The sequence below is a fragment of the Zingiber officinale genome, chromosome 1A (genome assembly GCF_018446385.1).
Source record: "Zingiber officinale cultivar Zhangliang chromosome 1A, Zo_v1.1, whole genome shotgun sequence".
Taxonomy (NCBI): Eukaryota; Viridiplantae; Streptophyta; class Magnoliopsida; order Zingiberales; family Zingiberaceae; genus Zingiber; species Zingiber officinale.
The window spans coordinates 61,669,285-61,690,014 of record NC_055987.1 but is presented as its reverse complement, the minus strand read 5'-3'; the positions used below and the strand labels follow the sequence as shown (position 1 = coordinate 61,690,014).

The window sequence follows — 20,730 nt, the reverse complement described above, 5'->3', positions numbered from 1 at the left end:
GTCAACACCATCCCAAACTTGGTCCCAACCACTGACTCCAACCATGACTCGGCTTAAGATCCCAGCATCCTCCCTGTCTCAGCCTTAGTTTCCTATTCATCTATCCTCAAGGCCACTCAACATTAACCTCATTTCCTCATCCATAGATCATGCCCACACCTTACGTTGGGTCATTGACAACAATTACGAATATTCTAGAACACGTGTGATGGGTGAATGATGAATCAATTATATGATTGTCAGATCTGATTTCCTAGATGTCCTCCTTCAAATATATGATGCTTAGTAGATGGAGAGGTAGCTAACGACTATTGGATCTAGTCCTTTCACTAGTTCATATGAGGATGATGAAAGAGAATATAGCGCTGATGTAGAGATGCTCTTCTGATAGCTATAAAATCCTAGAGAAGGTAAGTGCAAGAAGAGGTTCTCTCACCCTCTCTTAGGCCACATCAAACTCTCGCACTTTCTTCTCCATTAGCTTCATACCTCAAGCAAATCCTAACTTGAGTGTCGAAGTGGCTTGCCAAGATCTCTCCCCGACGCCATTCTAACTCTATGTTGAAGTGCATTTTAGGTCCTCTTCATATATCCTCTTCATCGATGATCTCTGGAGACCACGCACATCATCCTATTTGTCGACTGGTGGTTTAACCATCCATAGTATTTGACCGGAACAAATTGACGTCATCCGTAGGAACTTTGAGCCAAGATGTTGTAATGGCTAATACTAGAAGAACTAATGATAACCGTGACTCCATTGAAGAAAGAAACTATGGCAAAGTAGTGGCTATGACATAAGAAGACATCAATCAACTAATCTCTAAGGCGGTATAAGAAATATTACATCAACACCCACTCATACAATTGCCCCTAGTGGGAGCCGCTCCTCCCTTAGCAGGTGTGTCCCTCCTCTGGGTAAGATGCCACCACCCTATATAGGGATTTTGCTGGTTATCGTCTCAATCAACAAGGATGCAACCCTCCAGGGTGAAGGTTCATATGAGTTACGAGCAAAGGAGACGCCTCCTCATATATAACCATAAAGGAAAGGCACTAGCCTCCAATAAGGAAAGTGTCCAAGGAATGCCCTTCTCTAGAGAAGTCCTCAAATAGGAATGGCCTTGCTGTTTCCGATAGTCGCAACTGGATGAATACATTGGGTCATCGGACTCAGAAGATCATATGTGTTGTGTTACGATTCCACAAGTGCACGGATTCGTCGTCAGTAATAAAGATTATCGATCCCACGAGGACTGGTTATAAGCACTAGCGATGGCTCACTTAGGATTAGCTAAACTACCGATGGTTGTAAGTTATCTAAAGAAAAGGAGTTGGCAAACGGAAACGAGAACTAGCAAAGAGGAAGTAATAAACTTGGTTTATGAAAAGTCCTAGGAGTTCGGTTTCATTGTGGTGGTATTGATGTATCACATTCTATCTTTTACTCATTGTCCATCAACATGCATTCGCCGGAAGCTGAAGTATCTAATCTTAGGTACCAAATAAAGAAGATCCCTATGAAATCCTGCTACGGTTAACCCCTGTTACTATGGTGCCTCGATAGATCACAAGAACACTACTCTAATTAGTGTCACTAAGGATAGAGATAAGGAGTTTAGTTTGGTCTCTTGCTTTCTTGTGGAGGAGTTGTCTCTCCTTTCAAGGAAGTACCCTAGATGTCCGTGAACGGGTTACCCCTGTCACTAGGGCCCCTCAGGTGTACGATCTAGGATATTCTTTCTACGAGATAGGCAAGTCCTACACAATCAATTAACACGATATAGAGATCGAGTAGTCGAAACAAAGTAAGCGAAATCATCCAATGAAATAGAGGCAAAAGTATGAGTCTTACATCAAACCAATCCACAACTACTCCCTCATCCTAGAACAAAGAATCTACTCCATAGATGCCGGAGAAAAATTCGAAGACATAATGTTAAGCATACAATTCTTAAACAAGAAGAGAGAAAGAGAAAAAACACTTATCCAACGACGACGTGTGATCTTCGGATCCAATCCTTTGCATCTGGAGTTGATGTGGTGATGAAGGATCGCTGGACGGAGGTCCTGGACGGGGTAGAACGACACCAAGTCGATTCTCTCCCTGACGGCTCGCTTCCCGGCTCTCCCCCTTGAAGAAAAGGGTTAAACCCCTTTTATAAGCTAGGATGCGGCTGCGGCGGCACGACCATGTAAGGATGGCACGGCCGTGCCCTTTCTTGTCTCTGGTGGTCGCACTGCACGACCGTACCAATTGGCACGACCGTGTAAGCTTCGGGCTCAGTTCATGGGGCACGACCGTGTAGGGTTGCACGGTCGTTCCTTGCTTAGCTTCGATCGTGGGGGGCACGGTCCTGCAAGTATGCACGGCCATGCTCTGATCTGCCTCTGGGTTGGTCGCACGGTCGTGCAAGTGTTGCACGACCGTGCACTTCTCCTCTCCTATTTGGCCACACGACCGTGCGAGGTTGCACGGACGTGTTCTCTGACTCGTTCCAGTGTGTCGACAATCGCTGTTTTTACTCCGAAAGTTGTCCCTATCAATACAAAACCAAACGAAGAGTATATATGATGAGTACATGATAGAATAGGTGATCATACAAAGAATATATATGTATAAAGCAAGTGAATGTGTGTTAAAACATGCATAAACGATCATAATATTTACGTACATCACACCCCCAGACTTGAACCTTTGCTTATCCTCAAGAAAAATGCTGCAAACTATGTTCATAAGCGTCTGGCAGTGTTTCATAATCCCTAGTGCATTCACCCAACTCTATCAATTAGTTTCATTGATAAGCACGATTTTGGAGTAAACTAAATATGGCCTAATCAAAAGTTCTTTGTACTCAATGCAATAAGTAACTCAAACTCTTCAAGTTTCAATTTTCTGTCCTAGTTAAGTTATCATACAATTGAATTCCTAATGTTCCCGGTGATAGACACTTACCTGCCACACACTTGGTTCGTTTCGTTTAATTACACAAGGTCTCAAAGGATACTACTTGGAATCAAGAGAGACATAACATTCATTTCCCCAATAACCTAACTCGGTATCAAAGGGGTGAATTGTTAGTTTCCACTCACGACAACTATTTTTATCCCTTATTCAATTTTTTTTTGGTGCTAAAGAGGTGTAACACTAGTCACAAATGCGAGATGCATATGTTGGGATTTAGATTTTTTCAAATGAGCTTCCATGATCCGAGGTCATCCAGTAACCAAAATGTAATTAAGAAATCACCATGGGAACAAAAGTACTAAACAATTTGGATGAATGATAACTATTTCAAACATATTTCTACTATTCAAGCTTAAGTACTTAAGTGTAGTGAAAATAAGATCTTTAAGGTTAGGCCAAAACTTATACCAAACTCCATACAATACTTAGCTTATTTCATGCTACTAAAGATAGAGAAAGGAGATACACCAAACATACTAACACTATCTTGACAACACATGAACTAAGAAAATATTAGTCAGTTTGTTGTCAGACAAGTAGCAGAAAAAATAGAAGGTTTGATGTTCTCAAATATGCCTCAAAGCTAGAAATATGAAACTCATAAAATGTGAATAAACAAAGCAAAGTGCAAATGAGATGCAAATAGAAATATAAAACTAGTAAAATACGAATAAACAAAATAGACTAATAAAATATGCAAAACAAAAAAAATAAAATATGCAGAAAGAAAAGAAAACTTGACTCGACTCAGGTTGTGTAGACAGACACAACACCTCCCCCCCCCCTGACTTTACTTTTTATCGTCCCGATGAAATCAATACGGAGGCGGAGATGGGGGATAAGGGGGTCCCCGATGTGTGCTAAGGGGAAATCTAGACATACCAGGAAGATGGCCAAGGTGTTGATGATATTGATAAAGGGCTTCTACTTGTTGTCTAGTGATATCCATATCATTCATAAAATTCCTCATTCTTTCCTGGTCAACCTCATAATCCTAAATGAATCCTGTCACCTGACTATGGAAGTCCCTAGTAAACTGAAAATGATCCTGTACCTCCCTAAACTGGTCGTCAGATAACTAGAAGCGACCCTCTAACAATCGTTGTTGGGTATTTTGCTTCTCATGAAGGGAGTCTAAAGAGACACGGAAGTTAGAAAAACCAAATCTAGAGTGTCCCGTACCATAGGCAAAAGAGTGCCTAGGAGGTTCTGGATGTCCGGAAGGGTGCGAGAATCCTGATGATGAGGGCTCTTGGTGGTACTCGGTTTCTTCTATAATGGAGGGAACAATCTCAGGGTATAAATCAATAATCACCCAATTCATGGGGTTGCGAACTGAAGTGCGTTCGAGGCAAGGAAGGGATAATGGGAAACCATTGTTCCTAGGGAGGGCAAACTCATTCTCATCCCGACAAATCATTTTCATCGCAAGACAAGAATCGATGTCGATCTTGTAATTACCATGAATAACCTCTAATCCATCAAGCTCATAACCCAGATTGAATGCTATTTGGGTGATCAATCTACCAAACACTATCATTCCTGAAGATGCCTTAGCTACCCTCAACAAATTTTGCAAGAAATGAAATCCGGAATCAAAATCTACTTTATTCAACATCGCCCAAAGAGAATAGAGTTCTACCTTTCTAACCACCCCTTCACTCTCTCCTCGACCAAAGATCGTTTTACTCATCACTCGGTGGAGGTATCTAAAGGTCAGGTTTTGCATGCGGGATGCTTTGGCTATTGACATACAAAATTCATTCCATTTAATCTCATCATCAAATCCATGAGCACCACCAATGGGTAAACCAAAATAATTATTAAAATCACTAAAAGTCCACCGAACTTCCTTATTCATTATCCTAAAAGTTATGGCCCCCTACGTAGTCATCCTCAGATGAAAATTTAACATCAATCGAGCTCAAAAATTCAAGGACTAGGCGGGGGTAAGTCGGTACATGAGCGTACATAATATCATTCCAATCTAAAGAACTAATTATCCAATCTACGTCATCCCTAATTCCTAGCATATCCATAGTAATGAGATCCATATATTTAGTGCATATAATTTTTCTAGCGACAAGGATATCATATCTAGCTTTTTGTTCATGATTTCTAAAAATAATATTAAACTCATTTTCGTTACCTTTGGCGTGTGCCGCCCTTTTTCCTTTGCTTTTTGAAGAAGACACCTTCCCTTTGCCTTTATTGCCTCCCGGTGCATCTCCTTCGCCAGATCCACTGCTTCCTCGACGAAGTGATAAGCTAGGATTAGCTATATTATTTTTGAGTTAATTTGTGGTAGTCTTTATATATTTGCACATTTTAATTTCCAATTTTGATCATGTTTACCAAACAAAGGCTTCATGAACTTTATGATGTTTTTCCTTCTAATGCATGATTTATTACTCATTATTTGAAGTTGGTCTTGTAGGGTATTGATGGACTCATGATTCAAGTAGAGGCTTGGTTCACCCAACCAAATGAAGAAGTGCAAAACCACATATGGGTTTAACCGAACCTAGATCCTATCTGACCTCAACTGAGTCTGAACCCAAGTCATACCTCAAATTGAATCCAAACCCTAAGTATTTAATCTGGAATTTGGCACCGTGAACAGTGAGCTTGCGCTACTGTTCATCGTGCCATTTCTCTCGACGACGCGAATGCTTGCTCCCCTCTACTCCTAGATATGCAAATCAACTTATCTTCATCGGTGTGGAGTTTCTCAACTTCCGGTGACCAGCTTTTGATCGTAGTTCTTCACCTGTGAGACAATTTCGTGGGTGGAGTACTGTAGCTACGAATCACGTTTTCTTCCTCAGATCAGCAACGTTCTTCTGGTCTGAGCTCCTTTTCCTCTACAGTATTATCGGCGGCGCGGTTATCCTGGACCATTTCCGATAGCAAACCATCCTTCGTAGCTCTCATTCCAGCTTCTCGATTCCAGCACCAGGCGACAACTGCAGAGTCACATTCTCGTTGAAGATTTATGAGGTTAATTAATTGAATCTGAGTTCATCTTGAAGCTCGAGGATTCCATTCCGACATCAGTTGGAGCGTTCTCTGCGGTTCCTTGTGCGACGACAAGGAGAAGACAATTGTGGTCTGAGATTTGGGTTGTAGGGATGTTTAGTTTCCTTGCAGTTTGATTCTTAGTGTAGATCTACTTGTTTCTGCACTTTTGATTCTGAATTTGCTAGTTCATAGATTAGATTTGTTGGTAATTCACTTTTCTGAACGATTTTGTTCTTTTACTTATGCTCTGTGATGTTCTGTTTAGTGTTATGTTTAGCTCAAGATTTTCACCTGCATTTAGTTTAGCAAGCTGCTTTCTATGTTTGTGTTTAGCCATTTCTGTTTGAGCTATTCATTAGCTGATAAGTAAGTAGTTAAATAGATTAAGTAATTTCTAGTGTAATTAAATAGTTGTGGAGTTACACTTTGTTAAGTTTTTAATCTGCAGTGAAGTAAGCACAAATTCTGTGCTTAAGTTTTCAACACGTAAGTTTAGTTTATTAAGTAGAATTAGTTTTATAATGATTTCTGGTAGCCTAAGATTAGTTCTCTAGTTTGTTCAGATTAATTCAGAATTTGTAGGTTTTGATAATTGCAATTTGGTTGAGTTTTATTCATTGAAAGTGTGGTTTGTGGTGTTTGATTTCTTGTTAAGTAAGACTGTAATTTTTTGAAGCAGTTAGTTATAGTGTTTGCAAGTTCATTTCTATGTCTAATGTCTCATTTAAATGTTAAACCACATTTCATAATTACAAAACCCAAAAAGAGTGTTCTAAATCCAAGACAAGTATGTTTCTAGCATAATCCTCGAAAAATTCGACTCGGCCCTTATATTAAAACATTTCCTTGTGTAGTTGTGGGTTTTCGATCTTAACATTAATTTGAGAGTTTATTTGTGACTTTAATTTGGATAGCTACCAAATTTTGGCGCCGTTGTCGGGGAATCACGCTTGTTAGAATTGTTTATTTGTTTTGGATTGTGAATAATTTCCTTTTTCTCAGCTTTAATTTCACTAGTTTTATTGATTATCTACTGAAATTTTTATTGTTGATTGGCTTGCATGACTAGATCTTCATTTGCAACATTGCTAGAACTTGACCCGGAGATTGAGAGGACATTTTGGGCCTTGAGGAAGCAAGCTAGATCAGCAAGACTTCTTGAAAGCAGTTCTTCAACCATGGACAATCAAATAACAGAAAGTAATCAAACAATGAAAGAGCTTGCAGCTCCAGATGTGGCTTATAAGTATTCATACATCACTTATCCAGATTTGGCAGGAGATTTTGAACTCAGATCAGGACTTATTCATCTGCTTCCCAAATTTCAAGGTTTATCAGGAGAAGATCCCAACCGACATCTACATGAATTCCATGTGATTTGTTCGACCATGAAATCACAGGGGATTTCAGAAGAAGACATTAAGTTGAGGGCTTTTCCATTCTCTTTGACGGGAGTAGCTAAAGATTGGTTATACTACCTTCCAGCTGGATACATTACAAGTTGGATTGATATAAAGAGAGCATTTTTGGAGAAATTTTTCCCAGCTTCTAGGACTGCAACTATTAGGAAGAGCATTTGTGGTATTCAACAAGTAGTGGGAGAGACTCTTTATGATTATTGGGAGAGATTCAAGAAGTTGTGCTCGAGTTTTCCACAACATCAAATTAGTGATAAACTTTTTGTTCAATATTTTCATGAGGGACTACTTCCCATGGATAGGAGCATGATATATGCAGCAGTTGGAGGAGCTTTGGTGAATAAGACTCCAAATAAAGCAAGAGAGCTTATTTCAAATATGGCAGAAAATTCACAACAATTTGGGAGTAGAGCTCTTGGTACTGGAGTGGTTAATGAAACTCATTTGGTCTCAACTGAGCAACAAGAAATTAGGAACAATTTGCAAGAGTTGACCTCTCTAGTGAAGCAAATGGCATTGCAAAATTCTTGTCAAGTTTTAAATTTTCCTTTACCAATGATGAAAATGTGTGGAATTTGTTCAAGACAAGATCACTCTTTGGATTATTGTCCTAACCTACATCAAGATGAATCTGTGGTAGCCATCTCAAGACCTCAATATCAACAACACAAATATGATCCCAATTCTTCAACTTATAATCCGAGATGGAGGGATTCCCCTAATTTGAGGTATGGGAACATATTTTATCAACAACCACCACAAAATCAGATTCCTCAGCCATCATTTCAGCATCAACAAAATCAGCATCATTTTCAGAATCATCCAGCAGTTCATTCTCAGCAGTTTCAGCAATATCAACAACCACAATTTCAGCAAAATTGCAGCCAATCTCAGCAAATTCAACCATTTCAGAATTTCCAGCAGTCTAATGTTGCAACCCAGCCATAATTTTAGAACCCACAGAATTTCCAGCAGTTTCAGCAACCTGTGCAGAATTTTCAGCATCCGAATAATGTGAATCAGCACCAATTTCAGCAGCCAATGGCATCTTCTCCAAGTCCGAGATCAATGTAATTTCAGAACAACTTTAGCAGCTTAAAAATAGAAGATTTGATGCAGCAAATGTTGCAACAGCAGTAACAAATGATGCAACATCAGCAACATCAGTAGAGGACTGATACAACACTGTAAAACATTAAGAGACAGATTGGGCAGCTGGCTAGTAATATCAATCAGATGCAGAACCAAGGATCTGGGCAATTGCCTTCACAACCTACTTCAAATCCTAAGGGAAATGTAAGTGCATTACCTCTGCGAAGTGGGAAAACAATTTTAGAACCAAATTAGAATTTATCAGCTGGATCATAGCAGAGCTTACCCAGATCAACTGCAGATTCAACTTCACAAAGGTTCCAGAATTCTCCAGCAAATCTAGAGCAAATAGATGCAACACAGAATGACATTACTGGAGCTGATCGGCAACAATTTACTCAACCTGCAACTTCAGAACTTGCTCAATCCGATAGAGCAGATTTCGGCATGGGATTTAATTCAACAATAGTTGACAATTCAGCTTCAACTTTAGCACAGAATCTGGACAGAAATCTTGACCAGCAAGGAGTTGAGCCCTTTATTCCTCTACCCTTCCCTCGAAGAAGTATACAACCAAGAAAAGAGATGGAGGAAGAAAAGGTTAGAGAGTATCAAGATTTGGTGAAATTATTCAGCAAGGTTGAAGTGAATGTGCCTTTGCTAACCATGATCAAACAAATTCTGAAATATGCTAAATTCCTCAAGGATCTTTGTGTACACAAGAAGATATTGAAGGGAAATGAATTGATTAGTATGGGGAAAATGTCTTAGCATTACTTCAGCCAGCTCCTCAGAAATGTGAAGATCCAGGAGTTTTCATAGTTCCTTGTGTTATAGGACATTGTATTTTTATGGATGCAATATTAAATCTTGGAGCTTCTATAAATGTGATGCCAAAATTAATTTTTCAATCATTAAGAATTGGACCTTTGCAACCCACAGGTGTAGTAATTCATAGCTAACCGAAGTCAAGCACACCCAGCTGGAGTGATAGAAGATGTATTGGTGAAAGTGAGGGAGTTAATTTTTTCTGCAGATTTTTTACATCTTAGATATGGAGGGTGACGTGTTTGCAAATAGGTCTCCACTTATTCTTGGACGTCCATTCTTGAAGACTGATAGAACGAAGATTGATGTACATGCAGGAACTCTTTCCATGGAGATAGGAGACACAGTGGTTCGGTTCAGCATTTTTGAGACTATGAAGTATCCTAGAGAGGATAATTCTATACTTAGCTTGGATATCTCAGAGGAGTTGGATGGCATGGATTTCTTGTCAGAAATTGATGCAGATTCGGATACTACTGATGTTGATCAAGGTGATGAATTTGTTTCATTATTGGATGATATCGTAGATATGGGAGCAGATGTTATTTCAGGTGTATGCATAGGGGATTTCCTAGGAGAAGTATTACCCCTAGAGTAGCTCAGAGAAGAAGAAGTATGTGTAGGGGAGTGCTCAGCAGCATTACCCCTAGGATCACCTACTATTGATCAGACGTGGGATGAGTTGAAGCCATTGCCTCAACATTTGAAATATGCTTACTTGGGAGAGAATCAACAACTACCTGTCATTATAGCTCAGAATTTGAAACCGAATCAGGAGGAAAGATTGTTAGAGATTCTGAGACAGCATAGAAAGGCCATTGGATGGACTCTGGTAGATATTCCTGGGATTAGTCTTTCTATTTGCATGCATAGGATTTATTTAGAGGAGGATGTAAAACCAGTGAGTCAGCCACAGAGATGACTTAACCATTTGATCTTGGACGTGGTAAAGAAGGAGGTGACTAGACTCTTACAGGCAGACATTATTTATCCGATTTCTGACAGTAAATGGGTAAGTCCCATCCATGTGGTTCTGAAGAAATCAGGGGTGACAATGGTAGCTAATGAAGAAAATGAATTGGTGCTGACAAGAGTGAAGAATTCTTGGAGAGTTTGTGTGGACTACAGGAAGCTAAACCAAGCAAGTCGAAAGGACCATTTTCCATTGCCTTTTATTGATCAGATGTTGGAGAGACTGGCAGGTAAATCACATTATGAACCATAGGACCATACTAGAAATGAAGTGGGAATTATAGGATGAGTGCAGATTGGTATGTTTTCATATCAAATCAGCAACAAGATGCAGTGAAAGAAGAAATGCAGAATTTCATGCTTGGCCGGAATGCATCATTACATAACATCTTGGTTCCATGTCTTCTACTTATCCTTTGAAAAATTTGTTTTCTTATTCACCTACTCAGCGTTAATTCTTTCATTCACCTCTTATTATGTTCTCATATACAAAGTTTGTAAATTTCATGATTGTGCATCTTGATATCTGTGGTAGAGGTAAAGAATAGATGAGAAGCAAGCTTATGGTAGTGGTTTTGCTATGAGTAACTTGAGTGATCTCTACCATTGCAAGAATCGAGATTAGGATGAGAGCCACTTCAAGTTACCATGTGAGAATTAGAAATGTGATCATTTTCATTTTATTCATGATGGATGAAATTATTAAGTGTTGAACCAAGGTAAGAATAGAGTGCATGAATGTTTGAGTTATGAAACCTAATAATTTCAGGTAACTTCCCTTTACTATCTTGTGAACATGATCTAGAATAGTTAGGAGAAGGAGGTACCATTTTAGTTGTTATATTAGTTATCTCACTTGCACGAGGCGTGCAAGAATAAGTGTGGGGGATTTGATAAGCTAGGATTAGCTATATTATTTTTAGGTTAATTTGTGGTGGTCTTTATATATTTGTACATTTTAATTTCTAATTTTGATCATGTTTACCAAACAAAGGCTTCATGAGCTTTATGATGTTTTTCCTTCTAATGCATGATTTATTCCTCATTATTTAAAGATGGTCTTGTAGGGTATTAATGGACTCATGATTCAAGTGGAGACTTGGTTCACCCAACCAAATGAAGAAGTGCAAAACCACATGTGGGTTTAACCGAACCTAGATCCTATCTGACCTCAACTGAGTTTGAACCCAAGTCATACCTCAAATTGAATCCAAACCCTAAGTATTTAATCTGGAATTTGGCACATTGAACAGTGAGCTTGCGCTACTGTTCATCGTGTTGTTTCTTTCGACGGCGCGAATGCTTGCTCCTCTCTACTCCTAGATATGCAAATCAACTTGTCTTCATCGGTGTGGAGTTTCTCAGCTTCCGGCGACTAGCTTCTGATCGTAGTTCTTCACTAGCAAGACGATTTTGTGATCGGAGTATTGTAGCTACGAATCACGTTTTCTTCCTCAAACCAGCGGTGTTCTTCTGGTCTGAGCTCCTTTTCCTCTACAATATTACCGACGGAGTTCCTCGGGTGATCTTGGACCATTTCCGACAGCAAACCATCCTTCGTAGCTCTCATTCCAGCTTCACGATTCCAACTCCAGGTGACAACTACAGAGTCACATTCTCGATTTCTGAGGTTAATTAGTTGAATATGAGTTTGTCTTGAAGCTCGAGGACGCCATTCCGACATCAGTTGGAGTGTTCTCTGCAGTTCCTTGTGCGACGGCAAGGAGAAGACAATTGTGGTCTGAGATTTGGGTTGTAGGGATGTTTAGTTTCCTTGTAGTTTGATTCTTAGCGTAGATCTACTTGTTTCTGCACTTTTGATTCTAAATTTGCTAGTTCATAGATTAGATTTGTTGGTAATTCACTTTTCTGAACGATTTTGTTTTTTTACTTATGCTCTGCGACGCTCTGTTTAGTGTTCTGTTTAGCTCAAGATTTTCTACTGCATTTAGTTTAGCAAGCTGCTTTCTATGTTTGTGTTTAGCCATTTCTGTTTGAGCTATTCATTAGCTGATAAGTAAGTAGATAAATAGATTAAGTAATTTCTAGTGTAATTAAATAGTTGTAGAGTTACACTTTGTTAAGTTTTTAATCTGCAGTGAAGTAAGCACAAATTCTGTGCTTAAGTTTTCAACACGTAAGTTTAGTTTGTTAAGTAGAATTAGTTTTATAATGATTTCTGGTAGCCTAAGATTAGTTCTCTAGTTTGTTCAGATTAATTCAGAATTTGTAGGTTTTGATAATTGCAATTTGGTTGAGTTTTATTCATTGAAAGTGTGGTTTGTGGTGTTTGATTTCTTGTTAAGTAAGACTGTAATTTTTTGCAGCAGTTAGTTATAGTGTTTGCAAGTTCATTTCTATGTCTAATGTTTCATTTAAATGTTAAACCACATTTCATAACTAACAAACTCAAAAAGAGTGTTCTAAATCCAAGACAAGTACGTTTCTAGCACAATCCTCAAAAAATTCGACTCGAATCTTATACTAAAACATTTCCTTTTGTAGTTGTGGTTTTTCAATCATAACATTAATCTGGGAGTTTATTTGTGACATTAATTTGGATAGCTACCACGAAGTCTCTTCAAGATCTGTGACATGGTGCAAAGTTTTGAAGAATTTCTTGTGGAGATGGGTCTTGAGGATGGGGGAGGAGGAGAAGGAAGGAAAATAGTGAAGTTGATTCTCTCTTTCCGGATTTGTGGCTTGAAGAAGTGTTAGATCTAGATGTAGATCTAAGCAAAAATGAACTCTAGAGGTGAGAATTAGGGTTTGAGGAGGTGTAGTGGGGAGGAGAAGGCTTTTTGGGAGAGAAGAAGATGTAAATTAGGGCTTTTAGAGGAGTAGGCGGCGCACACAGGTAGGGGCACGATCGTGTCTTATAAACACGGCTGGGTTAGGTGGGGTTCTGCACGGCCGTGCCGATTGGCACGACCTCCTCTTTTCTCCCCTCGGCTAAAGTCGCACGTCCGTGCCAATTGGCACGACCCATTCCTTCTTCTTCTCTTCATATGTCGCACTGCCATGTCAATTGGCATGGCCTGAGTCTTCTTCCTCTCTGGTGGTCTTGCACGGTCGTGCCAATTGGCACGGCCCGTGTTCTCCTCTTCATTGCATAAGCCACACGGTCGTGCAAGGTTGCACGACCCATGGCCTTTGTTCCTCTGTCAGCTTCGCACGACCGTGCAAGGTCACACGACCGACTCCTTTAAGCGCACGGTGACTCGCCTTTGCCAATTTGGTTCCTCTGACGCCTTGACGCCCATGAAACGCTCACGGTCAGCTTGTTGAGGCTCTACACATCCTGAAAATGAATACCCAAAAATAAAGAAATAATAAAAGTACTCGACTCGAACTTACTAAAGAAATAAAACGATAAACAGAATGGTAAACTAAAATGTAAAACCCTTGGGTTGCCTTCCAAGAAGCGCTTATTTTAGGTCTTTAGCTCGACCCCGTTTCAGTTAATATGGACTAAACCCATGGAAGCACGGCTCTCCTACTAGGGTTAATGCTCCAGTCTGCGCCTTTAGTTTCGCTCGTGCAGGACAAATGTATTTCTTATTGCTCGCTGGAGGGGAACTCTCATGGAAACTACACTCCTCGACTTTGTGTATGTTGATCTTGCTAGAATTTCCTTGAGAAGAGGGGTCGCAGATAGAGGAATCAGATAAATCAAATTCAATCTTTTCTTTGCCAATCTCCAAGGATAGCTTGTGACTTTTCACATCAATGAGGGCTCCAGCTGTGGCAAGGAATGGTCTTCCAAGGATGATTGGTATCTTGGGATCCTCCTCCATATCCAAGATAATGAAATATGTGGGAATGATATATCCACCCACTTCTATTGGCACGTCTTCCACTATTCCCATTAGGTATCTACATGAATGGTTAGTTAATTGCAGTGTCATAGTAGTTAGTTTAATATTATGGAGTCTCAGCGTCTTACATAAAGAGTATGAAAGCAGGCTAACGCTGGCTCCCAAGCCGTAGAAAGCTCTCTGTATGAGTTCAGAACCAATTTTGCAAGGTATGGAAAAACTCCTTGGATCCTGAAGTTTTGATGGAATATTTTCCATAAGTAAAGTGCTGCAATTCTCTATTAATGCTACGATCTCAAAGTCACCCTTTTACCTCCTATTAGATAAAATTCTCTTTAAAAATTTTGTGAGCTTCGATATTTGGTGTAGTGCATTTATCAGTGGTACTTCTACACAAATTTCCTTAATCTTCTTTAGGAATCGGTTGAACTCTTCATCCTTTTGGGATGTTATCAGTGTCTGAGGGAAAGGAATTGTCTGACTTTGTGGGGGAATTTGAAGAGTTTCTTCAACTTTCTTGGTGATCTCCTCTCTATCCCTGTTCTGGATCTAATTGGGCAGTGGGGGAGAGGGCTCTTCCTCTGAGTTAGGTCCTTTCTGAGTAGTGATTTAGGGGTCTCCCAAAGTTTGTCCGCTCCTTAGCTCAATGCGGTTGTAGTGTTCCACTGGGTTTATATCTGGCTTTCCTAGAAATGTTCCCTGTGCTCTTGAGAATGACTGGGCTATCTGATTGTCTTGCATCTTTTGATGTTTCTCAGAATTTTCCATTCTTTGAGTCAATTGCTTGATCTCATTCTTCATCTCTTTTTGCTCTGAGAGGGCTTCTTCAAGCATCTTTTCGATTCTCGATAGCTGTGAAGGTTGTTGTTGATAAGTCTGTTGTCCAGATGGGTAGCTCTGTTGCCCAGGTTGATAGCTTTGTTTTTCTGGCCCTTGGTCCTGGTTATTCCGGTATAAGAAATTTGGGTGATTCCTCCATCCTGGATTGTATGTGTTGGAGTATGGATTGTTTTGCTTCTGGTTGTAACTGACTATTGCATCGCATTCCTCCAGTTGGTTTATCTGTGCTTGTATTGGCCCTAGGGGGCAAGTATCTTGAGCATGATCCGTACTTCCGCAAGTTTCACAAACATAAACTATTGCATTAGCTGTGTTGTTTCCCATGGCCTCAAACTTCTTGGTCAGAGCGTCCAGCTTCGCAGAAATGAGTGTGACTGCATCTACGTTAAATTTTCCTGGCGCCTTTATTGGATTTCCTGAGAAAGAGCCACCAGATCTTTCAGTTGTCCACTGATGGTGATTCTGTGCCACATTCTCTATGATCTCTTCAACTTCATCAAGGCTCTTGTTCATTAGTGCTCCTCCTGCCGCAGAGTCGAGGGATACCTTCGTGGGATAGTTGATTCCATTGTAGAAGGTGTGTAGAACCAACCATTTCTCAAGGCCATGATGGGGGCACTGTCTCAGCATACTTTTGAATCTGTCTCAGGCTTCAAATAATGATTCTGAGTCTATTTGTTTGAAGCTTGCAATCAAATTCCTCATATGAGCAGTTTTGCTTGGTGGATAGAATTTGTCTAGGAATTTCTGCTCACACTACTCCCAAGATGTAATGTTGTTTGCTGGAAGGGAATTTAGCCACTGCTTGGCTCCATCTTTCAGGGAAAATCCAAAAAACAACAACCTCACTGATTCTGGAGGGACTCCGTTCACTTTCATGGTACCACAAATCTCGTAGAAAAGCTCTAAGTGGTGGTTTGGATCATCGTGTGGTCCTCCTCCAAATTGATTCTGCTGAACCATGTGAATTACTGCAAGCTTGATTTTAAAATTGCTAGCTTCGATTGGTGGTTGAGTGATATTAGACCGAACCTGTCATGCATAAGGTGTTGCGTAATCCTTCAACAATGTATCAGCCATCTCTGAAGATTCTTGTATTGCTTGAAGTGCTTTCTGAAGGTTTCTTCTTCTTAAGTAAGTCCTATCAATCTCTGGATTGAACGACAGAAGTTGTCCTAAAAGATTAGCTCTTTGCATGCAAAAACAAAATATGAAATATAGTAAAGAAGAGAGTGAAATAATATTATATATATATATATATATATATATATATATATATATATATTGGCTTTTTAATAAAAACGTAGAAAATAAAGAGAAACGAAAATAAAACTATTTATCTCTAAGTGCAAAATATCAGAAAAAGAAAAGATAAAGGAAAAAAAACAAAGTCTAGTCTAATATAATATGATTATCACTAATTTTATAGACGCAGTCTCCGGTAACAACGTCAAAAACTTGTTACGATTCACAAGTGCACGGATTCGTCGTCAGTAATAAAGATTATCGATCCCACGAGGGCTGGTTATAAACATTAGCGATGACTCACTTAGGATTAGCTAAACTACAGATGGTTATAAGTTATCTAAAGAAAAGGGGTTGGGAAATGGAAATGAGAACTAGCAACGAAAAAGTAATAGACTTGGTTTATGAAAAGTCCTAGGAGTTCGGTTTCATTATGGTGGTATTGATGTATCACATTCTATCCTTTACTCATTGTCCATCAACATGTATTCGCCGGAAGCTAAAGTATCTAATCTTAAGTACCAAATAAAGAAGATCCCTATGAAATCCTGCTACGGTTAACCCCTGTTACTAGGGTGCCTCGATATATCACAAGAACACTACTCTAATTGGTGTCACTAAGGATAGAGATAAGGAGCTTAGTTTGGTCTCTTACTTCCTTGTGGAGGTGTTGTCTCTCCTTTCAAGGAAATACCCTAGATGTCCGTGAACGGGCTACCCCTGTCACTAGGACCCCTTGGGTGTACAATATAGGATATTCTCTCTACGAGATAGGCAAGTCCTACACAATCAATCAACACGATATAGAGATCGAGTAGTGGAAACAAAGCAAGCGAAATCATCCAATGAAATAGAGGCAAAAGTATGAGTCTTACATCAAACCAATCCATAACTACTCCCTCATCCTAGAACAAAGAATCTACTCCATAGATGTCAGAGAAAAACCCGAAGACATAATGTTAAGCATACAATTCTCAAACAAGAAGAGAGAAAGAGAAAAAAAGATTATCCAATGACGACATGTGAACTTCGGATCCAATCCTTTGCTTCGGGAGTTGATGTGGTGATGAAGGATCGCTGGATGGAGGTCTTGGATGGCATAGAATGGCACCAAGTCAATTCTCTCCCTGACCACTCGCTTCCCGTCTCTCCCCCCTTGAGGAAAAGGGTTAAAACCCTTTTATAGGCTAGGGCGCGGCTGCGGCGGCACGACCGTGTAAGGATGGCACGGCCGTGCCCTTTCTTGTCTCTGGTCGCACTGCACGGCCGTGCCAATTGCACGACCGTGTGAGCTTCGGGCTCGGTTCATGGGGCATGGTCGTGTAGGGTTGTACGGTCATTCCTTGCTTGGCTTTGGTCATGGGGGGCACGTTCGTGCAAGTATGCACGACCATACTCTGATCTGCCTCTGGGTTGGTCGCACGGCCGTGCAAGTGTTGCACGGCCGCACACTTCTTCTCTCATGTTTGGCCACACGGTCATGCAAGGTTGCACGACCATATTCTCTAGCTCATTCCAATGCATCGACAATTGCTGTTTTTGCTCCGAAAGTTGTCCCTGTCAACACAAAACCAAACAAAGAGCAGATATCCGAACAAAAGAGTATATATGATGAGTACATGACAAATGAGGCGATCATACAAAGAATATATACGTATAAAGCAAGTGAATGTGCGTTAAAACATGCATAAACGATTATAATATTTACGCACATCATGTTGCTTCGAGAATGCTTCCATACTGTATCAATATACGAATGACATCAAGTGTTGAGTCTTCCTAACTACTTTGTTAGGCTCGGCTCAACAGTGGTTCAGTCGACTTCTAGCCTCTTCCATCAACTTCTTTAATGACTTTAAAGTCATTTTCTTGCATCAATTCACCAGTAGCAAGAAGTATCAAAAGACATATCTTAACTTATTCACCATAAAGCAGAAGTCTTAGGAATTCCTCTAAGAGTACCTTTAGCGATTCAATCGAGTCATTTAGGATGTCACATCAACCCTTTATAGATCTTCACCAATGCCTTCTTCTAAGGTTTGATAGATGGAGATTTCTTTAGATCTCTGGTAAAGAAGCCTCCTGTGAATTACAAAAGGCTATTGGAATGGGACGAGAGTATATACACTTAGAAGAACCTGAGCTTGCATGCAAGAGTGATGTCATCCCTATCCTTCTGTTGGAAAAGAAGCCTTTTCAGCCTCCATCAAGGAATAATATTCCTCATCAACTCCTCAATTATGTCCTAACTCATAGAGAGGAACGAGTGGTACAAGTCATAGACTTAGCTCTCTCTCATCTACGAAAATACCGAGCCAACCATCCTAGGAGAAGTTGGTCCATTTATGCACTTATCACCAGTCATGCGTTCACAAATTCAAGAATGTCGGTAGCTTGTAAAGAAGTCAGTTGAGTCATAAGGGAGCGACACCAAACCAAAAGAACGTCATCTACTACTATCAGGCATACACTCGTCAACTACACTCGACCCTATGACTCGAGAGATCAACAAAACCAACACAGAGCTGATTCAATCCTTAGACGAGAGCTAGAATTTGTTGGTGCAATCAACCTCCAAAGTTTTAATGTTCGACAAATATAGTTAAATGAGCTTGATCAAGGGAAGTCCTAGTTGCGACTAGGCAAGAGAAATCTTGGTAGATCGTGGAAGCTAAGTAGAAGGATTTGATATGTCTAGAGGACCCGATATCAAATCCCTGGTGGGTCGATCCAATGCTAAGTCTTGGTAAGTAAAGACAGGTGGAGAAAACCCTAGAGGGAGGTAACTCTATGTTTTGGTGAGTGAATCTAGATAGAGAAAATCCTAGGGGGAGGTAACCTTAGGTAACGAGAAATCCTGGAGGAGTGAACTCCAAGCAAAGTTGATCGCACGGTCAACCAAACCAGTGAATCTTGGTAAATCTAAGTTTAGTTTTACCATAGTGTTTTGCATTACTATTATTCCTATTGGCTAATGTAGTATTACAGGAAAAGTCTTAGTGGATCAAAGATCAGACATTGAGCAGAGAAAGACCAAATAGGTTTGGAGCACCATGTTTGACAGGTAAATTTAGATAAGTAACTAGAGAAGAGCAACAGTGAGGTCGTGTTCCAGAAAGGAACAAACCCTAGTTTGTTGATCCAACTGAAGAAACCAAGAAAGTTTCCAAGTTGAGATCATGATAGTTTTACTACCAAATACTACTCATGCATTTTACTACACATATGTTATACTGTACTAACTTTATTTTATAGGGATATTCTGTTTAACATTGTTTTATAGGAACCGGCCTGATCAATCGACTGAAATAGTAGATCGGTCGACCAAACCAAGTCGACTCAGACTAAAAATCAGACCAAAGCAAAGTCCAATTAGACAATTGATCGATCGACCGAACCAGTGGATCGGTTGACTGAACCTAATCAACGTGGAACATATTAGATCGATCAGAAGCAAAATTAGAAGCCAGCCTAATCAGTCGACCGAACATAGGGATTGTTCGACCGAACATTAAATGCAATTAAATCTCATTAATGGAGGATCTTGATGAATATGGAAACCAGATTGATCAGTCGATCGATCAAGGGGATTAGTCAATCGAACCATTAAAGCTCATTAATGTGCGGAGATGGGATCTCAGCCAAGAAGGAAAGCACAGGGTTCAGTCGACTGATAAGAGGATCAGTCGACCGAATGGATTAGTCGACCGAAGGGTTTTTCAGACGACCGAACCTGACTTATAAAAGGACCTCGAGATATGTTCTAAAAGAATAACTCTGATCATTCCTCTGTTGCATTCTGCTCACGACTCTACTATTCTGCGCTACAACTCTACGTGCAAGCTGCTACACTTTGAAGTGCCAACTCGCTTGATCATCTACTCTTTGTCGGTATATTTTATTATTATTTGTAGCTTGCATTTTTATAAGAAGATAGTAATGTGTTATTATCATTCTTTCATTTGTATGAATTACTTCTTTCCGAAAGTTTTGGAAAAAAGAGTTATAGTAAATTGCCTAACTATGCGATCAAGGATTGCGAGTCTCGGAGTAGGAGTTGACATAGACTTCGAACAAAGTAACCACTTAAGTCCCTTGTTTCATATTCTGCTGTTGTTTTGATATTCGTTTTACGAATCGAAATGAGAAAAGAAAGAGTTTTAAATGAGCGATATTCACCCCCCCCCCCCTCTATTGCTCCCTATCGATCCTTCAGAATCACCTTAGCACCATTCCCCGGATCGTCGTAATAATCGCTAAGATAATAGTCGAGATGATTGTTGAGATCGTAAGGACAACACTGCCCATCGAGGCGACATCAATATGATATTAGGTGGCTCCGTTGATGGAGACTCCAACCAAGCCAGAAAGGCTCATAGAGGAAGGATGGAGAATTACAATGTCAGCATCATCAGAGGTCGGGAGAGTGACCCTTTGATAAACTTCAAACCCTAAGATTTAGAAGGAGATGTCACCCCGTATGATGATACCTTAGTGATCCGCACCACTATAACTACAACATGGCAAG

At 40.0% G+C, this 20,730-nt stretch overlaps 1 pseudogene; it reads left to right on the top strand.

Annotated features, from left to right (window-relative positions):
- Positions 1–15,558: 15,558 nt before the first annotated feature.
- Positions 15,559–15,630, top strand: LOC122039294 (annotated as a pseudogene).
- The last annotated feature ends 5,100 nt before the right edge of the window (positions 15,631–20,730 follow it).